General features: G+C 38.0%; 1 long non-coding RNA gene across 17 annotated transcripts in view; it reads right to left on the bottom strand.

Moving 5' to 3' along the window:
• LOC143857206 (uncharacterized) overlaps nt 1-17,580 on the bottom strand; it is a 71,627-nt gene that overhangs the window by 7,521 nt on the left and 46,526 nt on the right. For 16 of the 17 annotated variants that reach the window (XR_013238510.1, XR_013238521.1, XR_013238512.1 and 13 more), the window contains 3 exons: nt 11,201-11,253; nt 10,965-11,097; nt 10,251-10,307 (listed from right to left, as the gene is read on the bottom strand). This is a non-coding gene — a long non-coding RNA (uncharacterized LOC143857206). Of the gene's footprint in view, nt 1-3,071; nt 3,125-10,250; nt 10,308-10,964; nt 11,098-11,200; nt 11,254-17,580 lie in introns of those variants that run through there. The other variant, XR_013238514.1, reaches the window with a different exon arrangement.

Genomic DNA, 17,580 nt, shown 5'->3' with positions numbered 1-17,580 from the left:
CTTAATCATGGTAATTCTTACCCATAGAAAATGAAACTAAACATTGCTTAGTAACTTTTATCTCATTATCTTTCTTGAACCATGCAATCCGATAGGGCTTTGGATGTGGTTCGACTTTGAGCTTGAGCTTGTTCACCATTTCATGAGATACGATGTTCTCACAAATCCCACCGTCAATCACAATGGTGCAAACCTTGTCATGAGACTTGCATCAAGTCTTGAAAATATTGGAACGAAGCCAATCATCATTGGATTTAACCTTTGGTGTAGCAAGTGCTCTTTGGATCACCAAACTTTCTCCTTCTTCGGGTTCAATTTCCTCATCATATATGGGCTGATTTGAATCATCAACAGCATCCTCATCAATTTCTTCATCACCGAAGGCTACAGCTTGCCTCTTTGGACAATCTTTGTAATGATGGCCAACTTGACCACACTTGAAACAAGCATTTAGATTGTTGGGACGATTGGACTGATTTTCAACTTGATGTGTAAGGGCTGATTTTGTAGAATTTTTGTTGAAATATTCGGACTTTGACTTTGTACCTCCACCATGTGAAGATTCACCTTTAGAAGAAGGATAGAGACTACGAATATCCACATACTTTTTAGCATCACGACGAGCAAGCTTAGCCTCCACCTTCAAGGCTAGTTGATATGCATCATTGACTCTCAATGATCGATGCAACCACTTCATCATGAATAGAAAACTTCAAACCATCAACATACCTTGCCACAAGTTGATCTTCACCCTATGGAATATCATTACGAGCCATGAGTTTGTAGAACTCTTCGGTGTAGTCCAACACACTCTTGGATTCTTGGCGTAGGTTGTTGAATTGAAAGAAGATAATTTGAGAAAAATCCAATGGAAGAAATTTCTCCTTAAGTCTTGACATCATTTTGTCCCAAGAAGAAATCTAACGCTTTTCTTTGCGGATTCTCATTTCATGAACTTTATCTCACCATGTTGAAGCGTAGCCACGAAGTCTTGTAGCCACAAGTTTCACACGTTAGCTTTTGGGTGTCTCCTTATAATCAAAGAATTTCTCAATGAAACTAAGCCATTCAAGAAACTCTTCGGATTGTAGACGACCATGGAACTCCGGCAAATCAAGATAGAACCTTTCCAACCTAGACTCCTCACATGTATTGGAGAAGGGATTCACATCGGACTCGTCACTAGTCCACGGCTTGATCCACTACGCTCACTATGACCCTCTTGGTTTTCAAGTCGCATGGTAAGTTGCTCAACTTGTCTTCAAACCGCTTAAAGTTCGTCATCTCTTTCATCTCTCAAATCTTTCATCATTTGGTTACCACGCCTTCCTCTGCCTCTTCGTACCACTATGAAAATCAAATCAAAGCTAGCCCAAGAGAGTAACGTTGGCTCTGATACCAAATGATGCGGGTGCTTAAGAGGGAAGAAGAAGAAAAATAAAAACACACGAACACATCCAAGAGAAGAAGAAGAAAATGGGAGCAATGCTCAACCCAATTGATATTCCATCAATTACATAAGTTAATCAAAATCCAGAATCCTCTCCCAAGATGGTTTCTAACTCTTTAAATAAAAGAAAAGCCAAGAAAATTCGTCCAACTTCTTCCACAAGCTAACTTAGTGAGTAATTACAATGGAACTCACTAGCTTTGACTGGTTTGAGAACCCAATAGACACAGTCCACTAATACTACCGTAACTTTCTAACCACTTGTCCAATTTTCGAGCACAAAAGATATAAAAAAGACCTACAACTTTGTAGTTTATCATTTTCCATGAATCTGCCATTTAATAGCCCAAAAAAGTGGTTGAAAATTGGTCAGAAACTTTAATACGGGAACGCACCTTGGAACTCCACCAAAACCACATAAGCATGACATGGCTGCCATGTTGGCACTGCATCAACCATGCAAAATCTAAGAGTCAAGTGAATAGGTGGTCAAGTGGTCAAAGCATAGATTTCCAACAGCCCCCCTTAAGCTAGACCACTACCCATGCCGAGTTTTGTCTTCATCTTGATGAATGTATCGGACTTCAAAGCCTTTGTAAAAATATCTGCAACTTGATTTTGAGTTTTACAAAAATGAAAGTTGACAACTCTATCATTTACCAAGTCTCGAATAAAATGATACTTGATCCTTATGTGCTTGCTTTTGCCTTGAAAAATTGAATTCTTTGTGAGTGAAATCGCGGAACTATTATCACAAAATAAACTTGAATCACCATCTTGTGGATATTTGAGTTCTTCAAACACCCATCGTAGCCAAAGAGCTTGACAACTCACCGAAGATTATGAAATGTACTCTGCTTCTGCCGTTGAAAGAGCAACAACCGATTGCATCTTTGATGCCCACGAAATCGCACCCGAACCAATGTTAAAAACATAGCCGGAAGTACTTTTGCTATCATCAACAATTCCTCCCTAATCACTATCACAATAACCTACTAAGCTTGAATCATCAACTCTTCCACAACCGGTTTCTCAATGACTACTTTTTGGTGATTCCATAAATCTACTAATCATACTCACCGCACACGTAAGATCCGGTCCTGTGGCTGTTAAGTACATGATACTACCGACAAGGCTTTTATGAAGAGTTGAATCAACTCATTGCTTATCCTCATTTTTGCATAGTTTCAAGCCAACTTCCAAAGATGCGCTACTATGTGTAGTACCTTCCATTCTAAACCTCTTTAGCAAATCTTTTGTGTACTTCGTTTGAGAAATAAAAATTCCACTATCTCTTTGGTTGACCTCAATGGCAAGAAACAAATAGAGAAGACCCATGTCACGACCCAAACCACACCCTTCGCATAGGACATGACAACGCCGTACACCTGCAAGGTAAATCCCACAAGCATACAAGGCTACAAAGCAGTAACAGATCTATACATGGCGTTTCATAATTAAAATATCAAATCCTCCAATAACAAGTGTTTAACATAATCAAATCTAGATCTCAACGCTCTCCACAACTAAATCAAAATTAACATAACGTAGTCTAATACATTTGTTCTTAATACTCATTGAAAATAAAGCAAATAAATTACCTATTTTTTCTGACGCATAGCTCCTTAGAGATCGAAGCGTCCTCTTCCTCGTTCGCCTCACGAGGATCAAAATCTGAAAATATTATGAACCACAATCAGCTGAAAAGCTCAACACTTAATAAAGCACTACTCTAAGTGTAGATCTATGCATGCCAAGGCTCAATAAGGGTCAAATAATCGTAGCCAAAACCGAATAAGGATTTCTCCGACAAAATAATGGGTAAGGCAATGACCGAAGATGCATATCAATACAAACTACTGAACAACGGTGCAATAGGAATTAAACAATGTCAGAATGCCGGTCGGTGCCAAAAAGTATCCAAAGTGTAAGGTATAGAATACAAAATCCACTTCCAGCTCATCGGCCTAGCCCAAAAGGCGCGTTATTGCTTACACCGACTGCCCACAGTGTTGGAACTAGTTCCTCTAAAGTTCAGATACTTGTCGACAGGGCCAATTGTTTTACCCCCATATGGCAGGGTCCAGAGTCATCGCGTACTATCCCCACGGTTGGGTCCAGAGTTGCCAATTGATTTACCCCCATATGGTAGGGTCCAGAAATAATCCAAGCCTCCACATAAGTATCCAAAATTGATAGTGCCAAAGTCCACAACGGATGATATCAAAGAGTCCATAAATGTGAGAGACAAAGCTCGGCAAAAGGTTCCATAGGGGTTTCAAAGGTTCAAAGGTTCATATCATGTATAACGAAATAAAATAATGCCAGAACAATAAGTGAAGCAATGGTAAGTGTAGAAGTCATAGGGTTCCAAAGGGTTACAAAAAGAGGCATGCTAAATCCAGATAGTTACTAAAGTAATATATATTAACAAACAGAGATACACAAATCTAATATTCAATGATACGGTAGTTGAATCGAATGAGATTAACAAGTCACCCAGAATAGTACGTTATTACGTACCTTAATGTCGAATGTTTCTCCTTAAATTCCACTCTGATAGTCAAACACCTAATCCAAACAGACCATATTCATCAAATAAGGGCCTTTGAAAGTAAGCCCAGACTACTAATCTCAAGTTCCAAAATCTCAAAACAACTTTACAATTCCCACCGGGTTCGGATGCCTGAACAGAACCTTTTGACTCCCGAACGCCCTTCAAAAGCCACTTTGGATGTCTCTGAGAATTTCAGAAGGAAATCCAACTCTCATGTTTCGGTTCCCTTCATGTTCGGACGCCCGAACAAGATGTCTGAATGGCCCTTCGGGCACCCGAACACCCTTAATCGGGAGTCTGAAGTGCGAACTGGGTTTCAGCACGAGAATTCCAGATTTTACATGATTTCTCTAAAACTTCAGAAATTCATATCTCCTTCGTTCGGACTCCAAATCGCGCGAGGTCGGATCAGATGGACTCCTTGCGCAGAAGCGAATCCATCAAACCTGATTTCATGTTCTGAATCACTATAGAGAATTATTGCAAACAAATTTTCACTTTTAGGTCTAAGCCTTTCAAAACTTCAATTATATGGCTACAACAATCTGATATTGGGTTTGTTGGGGATTGGAGAACGATATAAACCCCAAGGAATCCGAGATTAGTCAAATAGTTCTTATTCTAAGTCATAACGATCGGCAATCACATCCTTTAATTACTTTAAATCCTTGTTTTATGGTTTCCAAGAAGACCAAAATCAACCAAGAACATAGTTCTTACCTCGATTCGTGCTTTTCGATTCCAAAACGTGATCTCTCTCTCCTTCTCTACAAAATTCTTCTCTTGGGGTTGAACAAAATGTTTAAGGTTTGGTTTAGCTCCACAAAAGATGTATTTAAAACCCATGCCAGTCATCACAAATTCTTGCATCATATTTCTTTTGAATTCTTCACACTTGGTAAAAGTCAAGTCATCAACATATAAGTAAACAACCAAAAACTCACCTTGGGTGGTCTCTTTGATATAGAGGGTGTGTTCATAAGGACACCTTTGAAACCATTCTTCATGAAATATCCGTCAATGCGACTATACCATGTCCTTGGTGATTCCTTCAATCCATATAGAGCTTTCTTCAATCGGCGAGGTTGATCAACATATACCTCCTCTTCAAGAAACCCATTCAAGAATGTTGATTTGACATCCATTTGATAAACTTCCCAATTCTTTTGTACCGCCAAAGCTAGAACCATCATAATCTTCTCAAGACGAAACGGGAGCAAACACTTCTTTGTAATAAATGTCATACCTTTGCTTGTAATCTTTTACTACTAAGCGAGCTTTATACTTTTCAACTTCACCATTTGCATTCAACTTTGTCTTGTATACCCACTTCACACCAATAGTGGAAGCTCCGTTAGCTCCCAAGTATTGTTCCTTTAAATGGAAGAAATTTCTTGATCCATTGCTTTCTTCTACTTTTCTTCTTGATATGTCTCCTCAGAACTAATTGGATCGGCATCGGCAAACAAAGCAAAATTTGCCAACTCTTTATTGGTAATTCTTCCAGACTTTTTATAGATTTCTCTTATGCTTTTTATCTTCCTTGGAAGAGAGTGAAGGCTTGTTGAAGACGATGAAGATGATGGAGCCGAAGATGATGGAGCCGAAGAAGATGGAGAAGAATATGGAGAGTTAGGATGAGTCATATCCTCTTCACTCCCTTTAATTCCACCATCATGAGTATGTTTGCATTCATCCATATCTACAAAAACTTCTTTCTTCTTCTCACTTTATTTCCAATCCCAACATTCTTCTTCATTGAACTTCACATCTCTACTTATGATAATCTTCTTTGTGATAGGATTGTACAATTTGTATGCTTTTGAGCTTTCGCTATACCCAATAAGAATGCATTTTATTATCCAACTCTCTTCTTGTTTCATCCGGAAAGTGACAGTAGGCAATACTACAAAAATTTCTCAAGTAAGAAACACAAGGCTTATGACCACTCCAAGCTTCTTGAGGAGTCATGCCTTGAACACTTTTTGATGATGCTCGGTTCAAAAGATAGATGTCACATGCAACTGCTTCCGCCCAAAACATATTAAGCATCCCTTTTGCTTTCAACATACTTCTAGCCAATTCCATCATCGTTTGATTCTTTGTTTCGGTTGTTTTGTTGGCGTGTAACGAGTGGTACGTTGATGCCCAATCCCATTCTCTTTCAAGAAATTCTCAAACTCATGAGAAAATATTCACCGTCTCTATCGGAACGCAGAGTTTTTAACATGAAACCACTTTGCTTTTCTACCAAGCTCTTGAAAACTTTAAAACATCCAAAGACTTCCGATTTTTCTTTGAGAAAGTAAACCCATGTCTTTCTACTATAATCATTAATGAAGGTGAGAAAATATCGATTACTTCCAATTGATGTTGTTTGTATAGGCCTGCATAAATCCGAATGTACTAGCTCAAGAGGATTTGATGGCCACCAAGCTTTTCCAATGGGAAAAGAGTCTCTTTAATGCTTTCTAAGTGCACATCCTTCACATACTTGATCTTGATGGTCGATGTTAGGCATGCCTTTCACCATGTGCTTCTTGTACATTAGAGATAAGGTGCTCAAACTCAAGTGACCATAGGGAAGATGCCATAACCATGACGTATCATTGACAATGGTGTTGAAACAAGGAAGACCTTCACTTTGAAACTTTAGAGGAAACATCTTGTTTTGAGACATTCTCACCTTGGCTATGAGAACATGATTTTTGTCTTTGATTTTGCATACATCTTCCTTGAAATGAAAACCACGCCCTTTCATTAAAAGTTGCCCAACACTCAAGAGATTGTGCTTTAGACCGGGAACATAGAAAACAATGGAGATGCACTCGACACCTTTCTTTGTTTGGACAAGAATATCACTTCTTTTTACAGAGAGCCTCTTGTCATCACTCGTTCGAACGTCACTTTGTAGTGATTCATCCAACGTTACAATCACGCCTTTGTTGCCGTTCATGTGGTTACTACAACCACTATCAAGAGACCACGTCTCATCAAGAGCCACTTCTTCCACATTACAAGCAAGAAAGAGTGTGTCTTCTTCTTTATTTTCATCTTTCTCATCCATGAAAGTAGATTCTTCCGCCAACTTCTTTTACAATACTTCACGGTATGACCATAATTTTTGCAATGATAGTATTGAACTTGGGATAGTAATCTTCCTCTCCCTTTTCCTCTTGTAGAAGTACTTCCATCTTTTTTGTATTCCTGATTTCTTCCTCCAACATTTCTCCCTCTTCCACGAAAAGAATTTCTTCCTCTTCCTCTTCCTCTAGAGCCTCCTCTAAAAGAGACTTGTGTTTGAAAAGCCTGTTCTAGAAGAGAAGAATCAAACTGCTTCATTCGTAGTTCATGGGATTGGAGCGATCCCAATAAACATTTTTTTTAAAATGGAGTGATCCCAATAAACTTTCTAAGGATAAAAAAGCTAAATCCTTAGTTTCTTCAATTGCAAGAAACAAAATACTCAAATTTTCGAGTCAAACTTCTAAGGATTTTCTCTGCAATCCTTCGATCTTGAATATCTTCACCATTTACTCTCATTAGATTTACAAGAGACATAACACGATTGTAAAAATCCTCAACCGATTCTAAATCCTTCATCTTTAGTGAATCAAAATCAAATCTAAGAGTTTGTAATCTCACCACCTTTACTTTGTCTTCTCCTTTGTATGATGTATAGAATGTATCCCATGCTTCTTTTGCCGAAGTCACATATGGAATTTGTTCAAAGATGACTTCATCCAGCGCTTGATAGATGAAGAACAAAGCCTTCTTGTCCTTCTTCCGATTGTCTTTCAACTCATTCAAATGTTGTGGAATTAGAGCCGCTTAATCCTCCGGTTCTTCAATGCCAGTCTCAACAATATCCCATAGATCTTGAGATCCATACAGCACCTTCATTTGAATACTCTATTAGTTGTAGTTGTTGTCGTTGAATCCAGGAAGTTGAGGTTGCAACATATTGTTGGAAGCCATGATCAACCTTCAACCTATGCTCTGATATCACTTTATTGGAATGAAACCAACTAGGTTGGAGGGAGAATATGAGTTTCAAGAGAAGAAAAATATTCGCATGATGTCAAACTCACAAAGAAAGAAGCCCAAGTAGTTATACTACTCAAGAGCTTTCAAATTTCACTAAAATGGATTTTAAATGAAGAAGGTACAAGGCCTAATATTTAAGCTGAACTTCAAATCTGAGATTAACTTTTCTTAACTAAACTTAGGTTCCCTAAGTACCACTAACACACTAACAAAGGTAAAGTAAATGTCTTACATAATTCCAAAACAAAGAAACTAAGTCCTCAGGCCATTAACTCTCACAAAGGAGATTCCCAATGAGGTCAAATCAAGTCAAAGTTGCAAGCTTCCAAAATAGTAGAGTTCCAAAACCACGAAAATCTAAGAGTCAAGTGAATAGGTGGTCAAGTGGTCGAGCTTAGATTTCCAACAATTCTCAAGGAACTAAACCACTTAAACTATTAGCTTTGGAAGTAATCTAGGGAGTCGTAACTACAAGGGAAGTTTTTTTATAGATAACATGTGTTAGCCCAAGGGTTCAACCTTGCCTACTTTCCCAACTCATGTTTTGGTGAGAACAAACACATCATGATGATTTATAATAGTTGTTATATCATGGAATGGAGTCAAAGTTTGTCAAATAAAGAACCATGAAGTACGAAGGATGGATCCAAGATTGAAGAAGATTTGAAGATTATGAAGGAGTGAAGATGTGTGTCAAGCCTTTAGATAATAAACTAATCCCTAGGTTAGACTTAAAACAAGATCAATTGAGCATAAAGTGATTATAAAATGGATTTCACAAGTCAAAAAAGTCAGAGTGGAAACTAAATACTTTTAAGACACATTTGGCCCTTTGGACAGATGAACATGGCCTGAAACTATTTGCGCTATTTTGCAGGATTGCAACCCTCACAATGGGCTCAATGGCTATATTTTTAGCTGAGTTTTGGCACAACACAAATATAAATGGGTCAACAGGCTTCTCCCCCTTCGAGTCCTTTATGGCATTGATCCACCGAGGTTACTCTCGTCTGTCAAGGGCACCAGTTTTGTCAAAGAAGTGGAGAAAATACTGTTAGATCATGATGAAGTTTTAAAGCTGCTCAAAGAAAATTTAGACATGGCCCTAAACATAATGAAAAAGGTTGCGGATCTCAAACTCACGGACCATCAATTTGAAGTGGGAGATATGGTCTACCTAAGGTTGCAACCCTACAGGCAGAGTTCCCTCCAGTTCTGAAGAGTAACGAAGCTCTCTCCTTGTTACTATGGGCCATATGAGATCATAGAACGGGTCAGGAAAGTCGCCTATAAGCTGCGACTACCTACGGGATGCAAGGTGCACCCCATATTCCACGTTTCTCAATTAAAAGCTAAATTGGGTGATCAGGATGTAGCTCTTATTGATTTGCCAGATAGCAATGAAAAGGGCAATCCAGTTCTCAAGCCGATTCGGGTCCTTAGCACCAGAAAGAAGAAAAGAGGAAGACGCGTCCACCCCGATTTCCTAATTCAGTGGGAGGGCACTGATGAAGGGATGCAACATGGGTTGATGAATGGACATTGAAACGGGATTATCCAAGCTTCAACCTTGAGGACAAGGTTGCTTGAAGAGGCGAGGATTATGTGCACGTGGGTTGGTTACCCTGCAAGCCACGTCACCCACCCATCCAAGCCACGTCTTCTGATGTGGGTGATCTTATCAAATAATAAAGCTGGAGCCTTTCCCTGTTTTTCAGTTTATGTTGCTATTTTTCCTCAAGTAGTTAGCTAGCAAAGTGGTCTTTTGACCGTTGTGTTTTCAATTTGTTGGAGAGATTCTCTCCCTGGACTCTTGATGTTATCTATTTATATATCTCTAGCAAATAATGGAAAATCATCAGATATTTTTTCCAACCAAAAAAAAACTCATTGTTTTGGAGACTTGCAATCTTGAACTCAGCAAGTATCACAGCTCTATCAGAATGCTCAGTCGGGTTGACCTTTACAATGAGACAAGCCGAATATCCTATTGTTAGTAGGCATACCTCATTATGTTATAATTAGTGGTTGTGCCCTACTAAAGAATTGCTTTTTAAAAGTTACGAAAGATGATATTCCCCATAAACTCACTAAATTACTTTGTAATGATTAAGAAAAAAATAGAATCCCTGAGATCTACAAAATTTCTATTTAATATAATTTAAGAAAAAAGAGAGTATAGAGAAACAAGCATACCTGCCTTCACCAACGTGAACTCTCCTCCTCGATGCAAAGATGATGCAAATGGTCGCCCTGATAAACAAAGAGTGTTTTAAAAATTATATTGTATATTTCTTCGTGCCTTATATCCATTCCATTTATTATTTTATGTCATTTTTTTACTTTGGTCAAAGTTAACCAAGATTCATACCTGGAATTTGGACGTTTTGTTTTTGAATTGTGAGGTTTCATATGGTGTAAGCCCTTATAGTCCCTTATTTTTCCAAAAAGTACTGTACGGACCACATCATAGGATGATCCAAACCGTCCATGTTATGGAACACAGCGGAAATAGGTTGTTCCCCAAAAATTATTTCCATAGGATGATCCTAGCCGTCTGATCTATAGAAATGATCAGAGGTTTGGGATCATCCTATAGATCGGAGTATTGGGCATGATAAGAGGGTTTCCATAATATGCAGTTCTTCTCTAGATCGGAGGGTTGGGATCATCCTATAGAAATGATTTTTTGGGCACAACCTATTTGCATTGTGGCCGATCAGATGGACGGTTTAGATCATGCTATAGTATGGTCTGTACAGTACAATTAAAAAATCATTAATTGTTTACTTTCGAAAAGAAAAGATGAACATATCCAAGAATAGAGGATTCTGCACTACTAAAGCATTCCTCTAATCTTCCTCAAATCACTGTATAATTTCTATGAAAAAAATGAGAGCATGAAAATACCTGCTTTCACCAACGAGCTCTCCAAGAGACAAAAATAGCTGGTCACTCTGATAGCCCGTAAGCTTAGTTAAGCATCTCTTCGCTCTGATCTTGGTAGTTCCAAAAAGAGATTCCCCACAAACCAACTAAAATACTATTTAATATTTAAGAAAAAAAAATGAGATTCTTAATAGACCCACCAATTAAATTACTATTTAATATTTTTGGAAAAAGAGAGTATAAAGAAACATGCATACCTTCCTTCACCAACATGAACTCTCTCCCTGTCCCATGATCACTACTTTGATCACTGTAATAAATAAAGAGTATTTTATTATTCCCAATACATTTTAACACACACACTTAGATGATATAGAGATAGATAGATAAATAGATACACACCTTTGTGTGTTCCACAACTTACATTTATTATTTTTTATGTCATTCTATTAGACTTTTATGTCCCCAAATTGGAGAATCAACTTTAAAATCAACTTTTGTTTTGTGAATTGTTTAGTTTTCAAAAGAAAAGAGATAAGCACATGGAAGAAGAGAGGGTTTTGCACTACAAAAGCATTCCTCTAATCTTCATAGTTCCAAAAACAGATATTCCTCAGATACCCAGTAAATCACTCTCTAATATCTAAGAAAAAATAGAGGGTACCAAAAAGGAAAATACCAATTTTCACCAGTGTGAACTCTAAAGTCTCAAAGACGAAAATAGCTGGTCACTCTGATAACCTTAAAACTTAATTTGCAAAACTTGATACACATCTATTCCTGGGTTTAATGGTAAAATATGAAGTATTTTGCTAAATAAATAAGGAGATAATATGTTTTCCATTCGCTAGGCTGTAAAGCAAAGGGAATCGCCCTTTGCTAAAGTTCATTCATCGTTTCTTCTCTTGTGACGACTCTATTTTCTGACACATTTCAAGCACTGCTAAATTACACTTACACCGCTACAATAGCAATAATGAGGGGGTGTAGTTGATGACTTTATTTCTCTTTCTACATGGGGCATTATTGCTATTGTAAAGCACTGGTAGAGAGATAAAGCTAAAAGGTAAGGAAAGAAGTTACGAGTGGGACCGGGCATTCTCATATACTGCATTGTTGGAAGCTTGAGATCATGGGTTTGCACATTTGGGAGCCCCACTTCATACAAGACCCGAGTATACGTGTCACGAAGGTGCTTCTCGTGACACGTGCACAAGAGACTCAGAAAAGAGTATTGAGTCCATATAAATGTCAAAAAATAATTTAAATCTACAGTGTCCCAAGTGATGAATGGCCACTCCGAGATGAAGTGGTGTCCTTTGTAGCTTTTTTCACTGTTTTTTTTTTTTACTTTTTCGTCTTTTTACCTCATCTTCTCCAACTCCATTTTCACTGTATTTTGCCACTACCCTCTCCGTTTCCTACCGACAACGACGGCAACGAGAACCACCCTCTGGAGCGATTCCACTCCATCTTCACCACCTCCTTGAACGAAGTTGAGGTTAGTCGCTTCTTCATTTTATATTTTCTTAAGGTTATTCCTTTTCCAATTTGGGTTTAGGGTTCTGTTGAGTTTAACTACACCCCATCTCCATCTTCACCTCCTTGAACCACTATTCCTCTGGTTCTCAATCAACATATTTTCGTCTGTCATTTTTTTTTATTTCCTCTGGTTCGGAACCACCATTTCTGGTTCAGAACAACCATTAAGTCTCTCGGAACCACTATTGACACACTTGGAACCACTATCAACACCCTCCAAACCACTATTTGGAGGGTTGCAATAGTGGTTCCATGGGTGTGATAGTTGTTCTGAAACTCAATAGAGGTTCCAAAAGCCACTAATAGTGGTTCTGAAACTCAATAGCTGTTTAGAAAGCCTCAATAGTGGTTCAGCAGTGGTTCCAAATGTCTAATAATGCTTCAGAAGGCCTAAGTAGTTGTTATATGGGTCTAAAAGCGGTTCTAAGGGTGTAATAGATGTCTAATAGTGGTTCAGAAGGCCTAAATAGTGGTTCCATGAGTGTAATAGTGATTCCAAGGGTGTATTAGGTATTTCTGGTGCCAAGAGTGTAATAGAGGTTCTTAACCTCTCAATAATGGTTCCAAGGGTCTAATAGTTGGTTCCCAGTGTCTAACAGTGGTTCATTTGGTATAATAGTAGTTCAAAGGGCCTCAACCATGGTTCTGACATTGTAATTAGAGGTTCAAAACTTCTCAGGAGTGGCTCCCAGTGTCTAACACTGATTTATAGGGTCTGAATAGTGGTTCCAAGGGTATAATAGAGGATTGTAACCTCTCAACAGTGGTTTCAAGTGTATAGTAGTTGTTCAGAGGGCTTCAATAGTGATTCCAAGGGTCCAATAGTGGTTCAGAGGTTCTTAACAGTGGTTGAAACACTGTAATTATCTCTAACAAAGGTTCTCAGGGTATAGTAGTAGTTCAAAGGGCCTCAACAATGGTTCAAACATTATAAATAGTGATTTAGAGGGTCTAACAGTGGTTCCAAGGGTGTAATAGTGGTTCAGAGGCCCTCAATAATGGTTCAAACATTGTAAATTGTGGTTGAGAGGGTTTAATGGTGGTTCCAAGGGACTAATTGTGGTTCATAGGGTCTGTTAATGCTTCAGAGGGTCTCAGTAGTGGTTCAAAGATTGGATTCATGGAGTTGGATTCTATCTAAATAGGTCTAATTTGGATCCATTGGTTTGGATTCCATTTAAATAGATTCTAATTTGGATTGATTGGACTGGATTCCATGTATCCTCACTCTAATTTGTATTCATTGGATTCAATTCCATCTAAATAGGTCTAATTTCTTTTCATTTGATTGGATTCCATCTAAAAAGGTCTAATTTGGATTCATTGGATTAGAGCTAAAAAAGCGGCCCGTACAGAAAAACAGGTGATTTTACTTGTACCTTTCATTATAATTGAAATGTCATAATTCCACCTTAATTTCAGCATATGCGTATTGTGTCGACATGATTTTGACATTCGTTTTTTGCAGCAATGATTGTGGTTTAGTCGTTTTAAAGGAAATGGAATATCTCTCGCGTGATGCTAAGATAGACTTCAACTAGGCAAATATCATGGCTATGAGAGGTAGATTACTCAGTGATTTCTTAGATGGAGTATATGGTGTTAGTGAAATAATTCTGTATCTGTTGGAAAGAAAAAGCAGTAACCAGTTTGCTTCAAGGCGCGAAATCGCTTTCCTTAAGACAGATTTCGCCCCCACTAGAAGTGTGCAAAGGGGATCCGCGAACTGCCTCCAAGATACAATGAAGCCAGTAGGAATGTCCTACTAATTTGACGACGCTATGCACAAGCGGAGTCAAATCCGAAATGCCCTTAGAATCTTACAAGCCTGAGAGAATCAGTCTAATTTCTGTTACTGCAGTATAACAGTAATTAGATAAACAATAAGAAAATAGTTTAGTAAAACAATTTTTTGGTGGGAGCAAGAAAGAGAGTATAATGCACTAGAAGACTTAAGAATTTATCCAGAAATGGGTAAATTCGATTCTCCTTTGAAATGGTTGGGTTCTGTAACTTTTATAGAGCCTCTGGTGTCTTTTCAGTGTGAAAAGCACCCCAGTATAGAGTCTTTACAGATCGGTTTGAATTCTGGCCGTTAGATCGCGCCCATACGCGATTCAACGAACCAGATCAATCCTAGAGAGTCTGTTGGGATATTTAAATTCCCGTCCTCCCATCTAACCGTTAGATGATCCATCTATGGTACAGATCGCACCCCTTAGATCCTTGACCGTTGGGAAGGGACACAACCCAATGGATCGCACCCACTGACCGTTGGAGCACTGGGCCCGCTGGGCCGACCATTGTGCTCGAATCAAAGCCCAACCCAATCGGACTATTCGACACTGGGCTTGGGCTTGATGGGCCTTTGAACTATTCGGCCCACCCACTAGACCGATCCACAATCGTCTAGATCCAACGGTCCAGATCAGATCTGGAAAAAATAAAGGCTCCAATCGCTCATCGCTACGATGCGGCGTGCGAAGTGCAAAGTGCGCCTAAAAAAGCGCCAATAAAGCGCCACTATGCGCCCTATAGCCCATTGCCCACGCCGCGCGTGCGCGTGCGCGAACGGTGCGTTGCACCGTCCCGCGGGTCCAACCATGGGTTCAACCCAATGTGCAATCAAACAAGTAATAGAAAAGTGTAGTGCTTTATAAGCCATTCTCTTTCTTTTCTCTCATCCGATTTGGGACTATCTTTTCAACTACAATACACTATTCTCTTTCTCTTGCAAAAAGCAACTATTTCCAAAGAAAAGTTTTTCCTTTTCCAAAACACACTGACCAAAAACACTTGATTTTGAAAAATCTTTAACATATGGGAGAGTTAATACTAAGTAGAAGAATGCTCTGATTGTCAACGAAAGGAGAGTATAAGTAGTCGGTGTGGTGATGGTGGTGGTGGTGGTTGTGATTTGATGATTTGTAAATAACGTATATGAATGGCGATTTGTAAAGTTAGTTAATGTAACTGTGTGGCACCTATTTGTGGGATCTATTTGTGGCATATATTTCTCCATTTCATCTTTGTCCCTTTCATTCTTTGTCCTTTGGCCTTAATGTCAAATTAAGTGGGACATATCGATGTGATTTTTTTGTGTAACAAGTCGACCTACAAGTCGACATCTTTTCATCATATATCATCAAATTGTAATTGCACTGAACAAGTTGACCTACAAGTCAACCTCTTTCCGGCTGATCTCATCAGATTATAATTGCAATGAACAAGTCCACCTACAAGTCGATCTCTTTCCCGTTGATCTCATCAGATTGTAATTGCACTAAACAAGTAAACCTACAAGTCGACCTCTTCCCAACTGATCTCATCATATTGTAATTGCACTGAACAAGTCGACCTCATCAGATAGGAATGAATGAACCACTTTTTAACAGTAATAACCACTATTTAACAATCCCAAGCACTGTTTTAACACTAAGTACCATTGTTTTAACACTAAGAACCCCTATTTATCACTCCAAACCACTATCTAAACACTAAGAACCGCTATTTAGCACTCAAAACTACTATTTTAACACTAACAACCACTATTTAACACTCCCAAGCACTATTTTAACCCTAAAAAATTCTATTTTAACACTAAGAACCACTATGTAGCACTCAAAACCACTATTTGTTAACTAAGAACCACTATCTAGTTAATTAGAATCACTATTTAACACTCCCAACCACTGTTTTAAAACTACATAACTACTATTTAACACTAAGAACCACTATTTAGCACTCTGAACTACTATTTAAACACTAAGAGCCACTATTTAAAACTCGAAATCATTGTTTTAACACTAAAGAACCCCTATTTATCACTCCAAACCATTATTTAAACACTACGAACCACTATTTAGCACTCTGAACCACTATTTAAACCCTAAGAATCACTATTTAACACTCGAAACCATTGTTTTAACACTAAAGAACCCCTATTTATCACTCCAAACGACTATTTAAACACTAAGAACCACTATTTAACACTCAAAATCACTATTTAAACACTAAGAACCACTATTTAGTTACTTAGAACCACTATTTAACACTCCCAAGCACTGTATTAACCTTAAAGAAATATTATTTAACACTAAGGACCACTATTTAACATTAGAAGCCACTGCTTTAATACTAAATAACCCTTATTTAGCACTCTGAACCACTATTTAAACACTAAGAACCATTATTTACAACTTAAAACCACTATTTTAACACCACGAACCACTATTTTGTTAATTAGAACAACTATTTAACACACCCAAGCACTTTTTAACCCTAAACAAATACTATTTAACACTAAGAACCATTATGTAGTACTCAAAACCACTATTTTGACACTAAGAACCACTATTTAGTTAATTAGAACCACTATTTAACACTCCCAACCACTGTTTTAAAACTACAGAACCACTATTTAGCACTCCGAACCAACTATTTAAACACTAAGAACCACTATTTGACACTCAAAACCACTGTTTTAAAACTAGAGAACCCTTATTTATCACTCCAAAGCAATATTTAAACACTAAGAACCACTAGTTAGCACTTGCAAATAGTATTTTAACACTAAGAACCACTATTTAGTTAATTAGAACCACTATTTAACACACCCAACCACTGTTTTAAAACAACATAACCACTATTTAACAATAGGAACCATTATTTAGCACTCTGAACCACTATTTAAACACTAAGAACCACTATTTAGTTAATTGGAACCACTATTTAACACTTCGAACCACTGTTTTAAAACTACATAACCACCATTTAACACTAAGAACCACTATTTAGCACTCGAAGCACTCTTTTAACAATAAATACCACTATTTATCACTACGAACCTCTATTTTCAAAGAACAAAGTTAAGAGAGAGAATACCCTAAATTTGACGCCAAATGGAACTAAAGCCCTTCTTACGTGGAATAAAGAGTGCAAGTGAGAAGATGTTGAAGAAGGCAAAAAGTACAAATGGGTTTGATGCCAAATGCCAGAAGACACTAAAATGGATTTTTCATGGGACTTTGAGAAGATGAGCAATACAAGGTTTTTAAAGTATGGCTTTGAGAAGAGAGTGAAGAAGGTAGTACCA

The sequence above is a fragment of the Tasmannia lanceolata genome, unplaced genomic scaffold (genome assembly GCF_043159265.1).
Source record: "Tasmannia lanceolata isolate RefF3 unplaced genomic scaffold, GAP_Taslan_0.1 ptg000024l, whole genome shotgun sequence".
NCBI lineage: Eukaryota > Viridiplantae > Streptophyta > Magnoliopsida > Canellales > Winteraceae > Tasmannia > Tasmannia lanceolata.
The sequence above is the reverse complement of the archived record's forward strand: the minus strand, read 5'-3'. Positions and strand labels throughout refer to the sequence as shown.